Here is an 8,948-nt window from a genome sequence, read left to right as displayed (position 1 = left end):
ATTGGCCCCCGCTGCAAGGAGGTTGGGTAACGCTAAAAGAATGTGTACAGAGGTTGATCAGGCTGAGTCTTAGGGATGCTGTGGTGTTAGAAATGGGAACAGATTATCTGGGACTGGCGGTGACAAAAAACATCAGAGATCAGTTAATTCGGTCTGCTCCCTCCTATTATCGATCTGCGTTGTTGGCTGTGTTGATGGGAGCAGGAGAGGTGTCTGTTTCTGACATGCGTGCTCGCATCTTGGAGCTGGGGACTCTGGGAGAATGGGGTCCAGGGCGTGCGGAGCCTAGGGTGGAACAGTGAGACAGAATGTACAAACCTATGGCCCGTGGGCCGAGAAGGGACAATAGAGGCAATGCTTCGGGACCTCCTCGTGTTGCATACTGGAAAGCTTTGTTACAAGTGGGAGTTCCCCAAGAGGACATTGATGGTCTGCCAACTGATGAGCTGAGGGCACGGTGTCAGAAAAAGGGGTTGAAAGTGCATTGTGCTGGTTTTGACATGTCTATTCTCACACAAGCGTTTAGGAATGTGCTTCAGTCAGTATCAGCCCCTCCCACACCCATTCAAAGACCAGCTGCAGAGTTTTATAATGAGCAGTTTGACAGAAGAGGGACACAGGCAGAGAACAATGAGTCATCAGAGGAGGAAGTGCAGAGCAGTGAGACAGAAAAAGTCGAACAAGAAAAATAATGACAGGAAAACCAAAATCTACCCAGACCTGTCTGACCTGATGAGTTGGGATTAGGAATCAGGCCGAGCCCCGGAAATAAGAGTAATTAACTGGTCAATAAATGACATCAGACCACATGTTGAGTTAGAAATTTATTGGAGGAACAAAAATGTTCAGAAAGTGATGGCTCTCTTAGATACTGGGGCGGAGGCCACACTCATTCATGGCAACCCTGATAAAATCAAGGGGCCAGTGGTTCCCCTCTCAGGCTTGGGAGGGAATGTGATTTTTGGAAAAAAATTGACAATACCTTTGAAAATTGGTAGAATGCCAATCAGGAAGTTTCAAGTTTTGGTGACTCCAGTGAAGGAGGGGATTTTAGGAATGGATGTGTTAGCTGGAATGACTTTACATTTACAACAGGGGAGTTTTGAGTTTGGAATAGAGCGACCCCTTCAGGTCAAAGCTGTATTGGTGGGCAAAGTGAAAATGCCTCCTTTCCCCATTCCAATAGCAGCACAGATGGTGAGCATGAAGCAATATCGTATCCCTGGTGGACATGATGAAGTTACTGCCACAATTAAAGAGTATGTTGATGAAGGGGTGTTAAAAACATGTACAACTGCTTGGAACAATCCAATCTGGCCTGTTAGGAAATCAGATTGGTCCTGGAGAATGACAGTTGACTACAGGCAGTTGAACAAACACACACCTCCTCTCACATCAGCAGTTCCTGACACAGTAACCATCATTGAAAGAGTGTAACATCACAAAGGAACCTGGTATGGAGTGACTGATCTTGCTAACGCCTTCTTTACCATTCTAATCCCTGAGAATCGAATGGAGCAGTTTGCATTCACTTGGGAGGGTAGACAATACACTTTCACCCGCCTACCACAGGGCTATCTTCACAGCCCCACTATCTGTCATAGAGTAGTGGCTGAACATTTAGATGGATTCACACTTCCCCCTGGGGTAATGGTCTCTCATTACATTGATGACATCATGGTGCAGGGAGAGACACAGGAAGTGATAGCAGCTGTGCTGCCTCGGGTCATTGAGCACATGAAAAGTCATGGATGGTAGATTAATCCAGCCAAGATTCAGGGTCCATCACAGAGTGTGAAGATTTAGGCATCTGTTGGAATAAAGGAGAGAGAGAGATTGTTCAGAAAGCAAGAGAAAAGATTGTTGCATTTGCTGTGCCACACACAAAGAATGATGTACAAAAATTCATTGGTTTGTTTGGATACTGGAGGAACCACATTCCTCATTTGGGACAGGTTTTACAACCACTGTATCAGGTAACTAGGAAGAAGGAGAATTTTGTTTGGGGAGAAAAACAACAAACAGCTTTTGACCTGGCTAAAGAAGCCATTCAACAGGCTGTGTCTTTGGGAAAGCTACAGTCAGGAGTAGTTGAACTGCAGGTGTCTGCTATTAATGACTATGCTAACTGGAGTTTGTGGCAAAAACAGGGAAGAGTGAGAAAACCACTAGGCTTTTGGTCTAGGAAACTACCCCCTGCAGGAGTTCGATATACTCCTTTTGAAAAACAGTTGTTGGGATGTTACTGGGCTCTGTTGGAAACTGAAGCTCAAACTACAGGACATGAGGTTATGATGGGAACTCACATACCGATTCTGAACTGGGTCATGAGTGAACCAACGACCCACAGGATAGGAACAGCACAAGAAGCTAACATCATTAAATGGAAGTGGTATGTGTCAGAGAGAGCTAAACCAGAGAAAAGGGTGTGTCTGTTTTGCATGAACAGGTGGCAGATGCTCCAGAGGAGGGAGAGCAGGCTTTTGAAGTAGTGCAGCTAACAGAATCGCCAGTATGCCCTGGGAAGCGATGGGATGACTTGAGTGAGGAGGAGCAGGATCAGGCATGGTTTGCTGATGGTTCTGCTAGATGGTCAGCAGGAAAAAGGAGGTGGAAAGCTGGTGCCTACAATCCAGCCAAAGGTCAGACTCTGGAAGAAATAAGAGAAGGAGGAAGCAGTCAGTGGGCTGAGCTGAAAGCAGTACACATGGTGATCATGCAAGCAGGGGTTCAAGGAGTTCACATTTTTTCAGACTCATGGTCAGTAGTTAATGGCTTAACTACATGGATGCCAACTTGGCATGCCAATGGGTGGAAAATTCAGAATAAGGAAGTGTGGGGTAAGGAGCTGTGGAAGGAGATTTGGGAAAAGGTTCAATCAATACCAGTGACCATAGCTCATGTTGATGCACACACAAAAAATACAGATGCAGAAGCTCTGCATAACAAATACATCGACGGGGTAGTAAAAACTTTACCGGTAACTCGAGAATCCAGTGTAGACCTAGCCAGATGGGCACAGCAGAAGGTGGGACACTGGGGAATCCAAGGAACTCAGCAATGGGCTCAGGATAGGGGAATAGATCTAAAAACAGATTACATAAAAACAGCAATACAACAATGTGAGGCATGTCAACATCACAAAAGAGGATCTCCACAGCACATGCAGGGACAGATACATCGAGGAAAGGGGCCTGGACAGATCTGGCAGATGGATTTTATTGGTCCCCTCTCTATGTCACAGGGATGCAGATATGTGTGTACGGCTGTAGACATGTACTCAGGTGTGTTGGTGACTCATCCTTGTAAATATTCTAATCAAGCATCCACACTAAAATGTCTAAAAACGATAGAATCATTTTATGGGGTTCCTCTGCAGATGCAGACAGATAACGAGACCCACTTCACAGGGAAACAGGTGAAAGAGTGGTCGGCTGAGAAGCACGTTGAATGGGTGTATCACATTCCTTACTATCCGCAAGCTGCTGGGCTGATTGAGAGAATGAATGGATTGTTGAAAGAAACGTTGAGAAAAGTGAATGATAAACATGAATTAACCAATTGGAAGTTTAATCTGTCACAAGCTGTGTCTCAAATAAACAACAGACCCATTGCACCCGGCACCACTCCCCTAAGCCGAATGATTACTGTACATAGTACTCCAGAAAAAGAACCAATCAGAATGTGGAAAATTGATGACAGAGCAGAGCTGCCTGTTAGAGCCACACCTGGATCTGTAGGACTCGACTTGAGAATAATGGAGCCTGCAACTTTAGTTCCAGGACAAATTCAAATCATTAAAACAGGTTTAGGCTTGCAGTGTCCAAAAGGGATGTATGGACACATTTTGCCTCGATCTGGCTTATCATTAAAAGGACTCACTATTCAGGCTGGAGTTATCGACTCAGATTTTTTGGGGGAATTAGGTGTGGTCTGTAGACATCAAGGTGACAATCCCTTGGTGCTAGAAAAAGGGGATAAGGTGGCACAGCTACTTATTAAACCATGTGACATGTCAGCAGTAATGGAGATTCCTGTACCCACCACTGTAACCGTTAGAGGGACTGGGGGCTTTGGCTCGACAGACAAACCAGGAGCTAAAGTTTGGGTAAGACAGGAAAATGGTCCTCCTCATGCAGCTGAAATAATAGCACAAGGAGCGGATGCAACAGTCTCAGTGTTGTATTCAGGGGAGGAAAAATGGGTGAATGTACCTATAAAGAAATGTTATATAAGAGAAAACTAATGATTCTTCCTCTATCTGTAAGCAGTACCTCTTGTCTTCACAGCTTGATGTTTCCTTGGTCTTTGCTGATTGGACAAGCGGGACCGCCCAGGAGCCAACATGGGAAGAGTTGGTGGCAGGCGCCCGTCAGATGGGAGTGCAGGCTGTTTGGGCAACATGTGCCTTATTGCTGGTGCCATAGTCCTGATGGTCAACGTCTCATCAGCAACACCAACACGTACCTTGGAGGAGGATCAGATGTTCACGTTTGCTTGGAAGAATGCAAGCAGAAACAGAGTGCAGAGTAACTTTACATGCAGAAAACATGAAGTCCGTATGATCGGAAACATCACATCCGACTGTACCATGTATGCTTGTCGCAGTTGTTACAGAGGATACTCAGTCCCAGTGATACCTATGGGATGCTGAGTCAAGATCCATTCTGAGGTCCCATTATGTACCCTGAAAAGAAAGACACAATGTGACAACAACAGGGGCAGTGGAACATACATTGACTTTATTGCTAACATGACTGAAATATGGATGGTGAATTCTTCAGTAATAGTCAACAGAACGCTTTTTGGGTACCCAATCTGGACCTTGCCCAACACCACAGAAGTATCAGAGACTCAATTGGCTCCTGCTATAGAGACGTGTCAAAAAATGGCTCAATCACTTCTGACGACAGATGTACATTGGCAGGTACACTTCCCGTCAATCCCATTGTGCTCGAGAGGGAAAAGAGCATGGTATGACACCCTCTTGGGGGGAACAGGTACTATACTGGGATTATCTAACACCATCAATAATGAGGTCACCAGAACTATGCTGTCAAACACAGGACAGCATGCCTCACTGGCAGTTTATCAAGTTGGTGTCTGGATGCTGTTGGATTTCATATTTTTATACCTTTTTATATTTCCTATCAAGCATTCAAATGTCATGTTATACAAAGTGTGTGTGGGTCTTTCTTCCAGGGTTGCACTATATTTATAGAAAATGTGTACTAATTCTAACTATTTTACCTTTCTTATATTAGCTAATGATAATTTTACAAGTTCAAATTTGATATATTACAAGCAATCAAATCATGCCAGACAGCAGACTGATTAACATAAATAAAGCTAGAACACATCTCTTTAATTTAGACTTAATATAGTTTGACTAAGTAAAATCCAACTAAAGCAACTAAACTAAAACAGAAGTATAAAAAGGGATCAAGTAAGAACACGCAAACATGAGTTAGATAATAATTAATAGTTATTAATTATTCTTAGAAATAAACAACTTTAACTCAAATCATTTGGTATCACTAAGGTATAATCACGTTAAACAAACAGCTAAAACAAAGAACGATTTCAGTGTGCCATAAACTTTTTAAACTAACGTCCTTCAGGGGGCGGGCTACACCAGTAACCATGGCAACTGAAGAGCTAAACCAATCAGAGGAGCTAGCTTTTTCAAGCTTTTATAAAAGCCGGAAATGACACACGCTCAGCAGGCATTTCCGGGGAAGACCAGACCGAGACGGTTCGTTCTTTAATGTTCCAAATATATGCATATATTTTCCTAATGTAATTGTTTGTCTCTGAATATCTGTAACCCCTGTTTGTCAAATAAATCTTTTATACCGAGGGCGATGTCTCAGCTGTCTTGAACACGACGTGGTAACCAGCTACAACAGAATGGTGACCACCGACGTGCAGCGAGGCGGCGCGGCCTATTCTGAATTGGATCGAGGTGGCTTGCGGTGCACACGCAGAGAAGAACTGGGCCAGATAATTTCAGGTAAGCTGGTTAACTGTTTGGACCTTAAGGTCCGGAGTACTGGCTATTCGGCCGTAAACCAAATTCAAACAAAATTCAAATTCCTTTGTTGGTGTGCATGCAGCCATATCTGGAAAATAAAGATGGTTTGTTTAAGCTAACTTCTGGTGATTCGTGTTAATTCTTTTTTTTTTTTTTCGTGTTAATTCTGACGAAGTGGGTTACAATATTCAGAGAGTTGAAGCGCCGAACGCTTTATTTGACGTTTAGGTAGTGTTTTAGTTAGTTTCACAAGTTTCACTTGTGGCCGGAGGAAGGCGAGGCCTGCCAGAAGTTCACGTCGGACGTGAACAACGCATTTCCCTTTTTCAGTGGGACTGGCGACCAAAACATAACTCTGACGAGAGATACGGTAAACTAATCGGGGATTAGCAGCCGCGGGGCGCGTCTTCCCTGATGGAGTGTTGACTGCCCATCAAATTAGACGCTATTGATAATTTAGTTCAAAGGGAAATGTGAGAAGTCTGGGACTTAGGTAGTTTTACCAAATTTCATGTGGTCAGGGACCACATTAGTTTAGGACGTTGTGATACTTTTTGTTTGCGCCGTGTTTTGTATGTCGTGTGAAGGCTTCAAGGCCGGGAGGCGTTGAGGGAGACGTAACAATGGAGAGAAGGAAAAAAGGGGGGAGTGAGCTGTGTGTGGGGGCGAAGCGAACAGTTATTTTTTCCTTTTTTCTCTGTGTGTGGGTCTGTGAGTGGGTGAGTGGAGCTTCCATATCCTGACCGAAAGGGGGCGCTGTTGTATAAGGCATTTGCAAGTCTTGACTCACTGAGTTTTCAGACTTGAGAACTGTTTTATTACAACTGCGGCCAGAAGTGCATGAGAATAAAAATATTTGAAAGCCTGAGTGTGTGAATGTTGTTATCAGGTCTGGAACTCATAAATGAGGAACATGTGACTCCTGTGGAAAATCTACAGGATCAATATCAGAGACAAAATGCACAAATTAGGGGAAGTATCAAAAAGAAACAGAGGCAATTAGCTAAAGACCAGCAGACCAATAGCTAAAACAAGCAGAAATAAGCTTAAAGTACCAAAATTGAGTGGGTACAGCTTGGTTTTCCTGAATTAGGCTGTAAAAGTTGGATTAATTGAAAGGAAAGGTGAAATTAGCTGATATTGGCATGAAACAGCTACATAGTATCTGAAATGTAAGCAGAAATATCTGCATCTTCCAATCATTAGCTGAAAGGAGCACAGTGTTCAGAAATTAGCAGAAATAAGTCAGTACAAGTACAAAAATGTTCAAGTAAGCTGAATACAGCTTAAAAGAGGGAGGAGACAGGAGGTCGTTGGCTGAACATCCTTAATGCTCTCATTTTAGGGGTGATTGTGGCAGGAGGAGAAATGAACGCCATTTTCAGTCACTGAACGTAGGGAGAGAAACGTAATACATCGTTTAAAGCAGGAAGAATAATCAGCAGCTGATTAGACCACAGCTGTCGGAGGCCAGACATAAACGGGGATAAGAGAGCGAGGTCGAAAAACATTTGTGTGTTCAATCAGTGTCAGAGGTAAAGGAGGAGGCAGTGGCCTCTGGAACAGTTGATCTACAGCAATGGTTTGAAACTCAAGGCCAGAGGGAGTCAGCTGGAGGTATTGTTGGAACAGCTAGCTGTGTGGGAAGAAGAAGATGTGTAGATGAACAGATGCTGAGATATATTCATCAATTAAAACGGATTCTTCATTTTTCTGGACTGAATAAAACGTGCATTGAATTTAATGAAATGTAAACGTGAGACGTCATTTATCTTTGACCCATCAAAATGAATGCGGTCATTTATTTTATAGAATCAAAGTTTAACATCAAACATTTACATTAATTTGGCAAAATATGAAAATAACAACATAATCAATCAGCTTTACAACCAGGAAAACCATACGGCCATGATTTTCCGTTGCTTCACCACAGACATTAATGAAAACTGTACAATTATGTTCAATTATCCACACGGCGGTGGATGAGCACTTTACACAGACATTTCTAAATTATCTGGAAGGATTTCTACTTGAGAGAAGAATTTAAAGATGGAAATGAAGTTTAAAGGGAGTAAAAGATGGTGTGTGAGGGGGAGTGTTGACCAGAACCGACACTCTCCATTCAAACCCAGCTTTTCCTCGGTACGCTTGGTAGGAAACTTGACTCATTACCTTTCTGAAGATGAATCAGCAGATATGGAGTTCCAGTTAACGCTACCTGTCCAGCGTCTCCATAGGATGGCTGTGACTCGTCCGAAGTAGTGACGAGATTCCGTCCGACACCAGCTCACCTCAGCAAGTGGACTTCACATGAGTGGAGTCCTTCAGAAGTTCCACTCAGAGGTGGAAGATGTTATAATCCAACTCGGAAGAGCCTTATCATGGCTGGACTTCTGTTCTCCCAAACGACTTCACAGAACTGCGAACATCTCAGAACTTCTCAGCGCCTCACCGAACTGCTCCGCCTGCTCAGAACTAGGAAGTACCGGCAATTTAAAGAGCTCTATTTCTGGTATATTTGAGCGTCCCTGATTGGTCAATATCAACCAGACAGGGGTGTGTTTTGTGATGTAAGAGGTTGCTAGAAGTCAGAAAACAGCAAGAATTGTTATGGAACAGATTAAACTGTTCTCAGACAGGCGAGAGAGATATTTTGGCGAGTTTGGAGAAACAGGTGCCAACTCCTCTGTTTACGTCTGAGAGGATATTAAAACAAGACACATGTCTGCTTCGACTCCGACCTTGGACAAAACGCACACTTGCTCATTCAAAGACAGAAATCAGAAAATGCATAATTACTCTGTAACAGGCCTTAACATGAATTCTAACTTTGCATAAGCAACCAAAAAATCATTGTTACTGTTCTACAGTTAATAAAATTGATTAGTTCACTGCAACATCTAAAATGTTTGAA

The sequence above is a fragment of the Nematolebias whitei genome, chromosome 18 (genome assembly GCF_014905685.2).
Source record: "Nematolebias whitei isolate Nwh7 chromosome 18, NemWhi1, whole genome shotgun sequence".
Taxonomy (NCBI): Eukaryota; Metazoa; Chordata; class Actinopteri; order Cyprinodontiformes; family Rivulidae; genus Nematolebias; species Nematolebias whitei.
The sequence above is the reverse complement of the archived record's forward strand: the minus strand, read 5'-3'. Positions refer to the sequence as shown.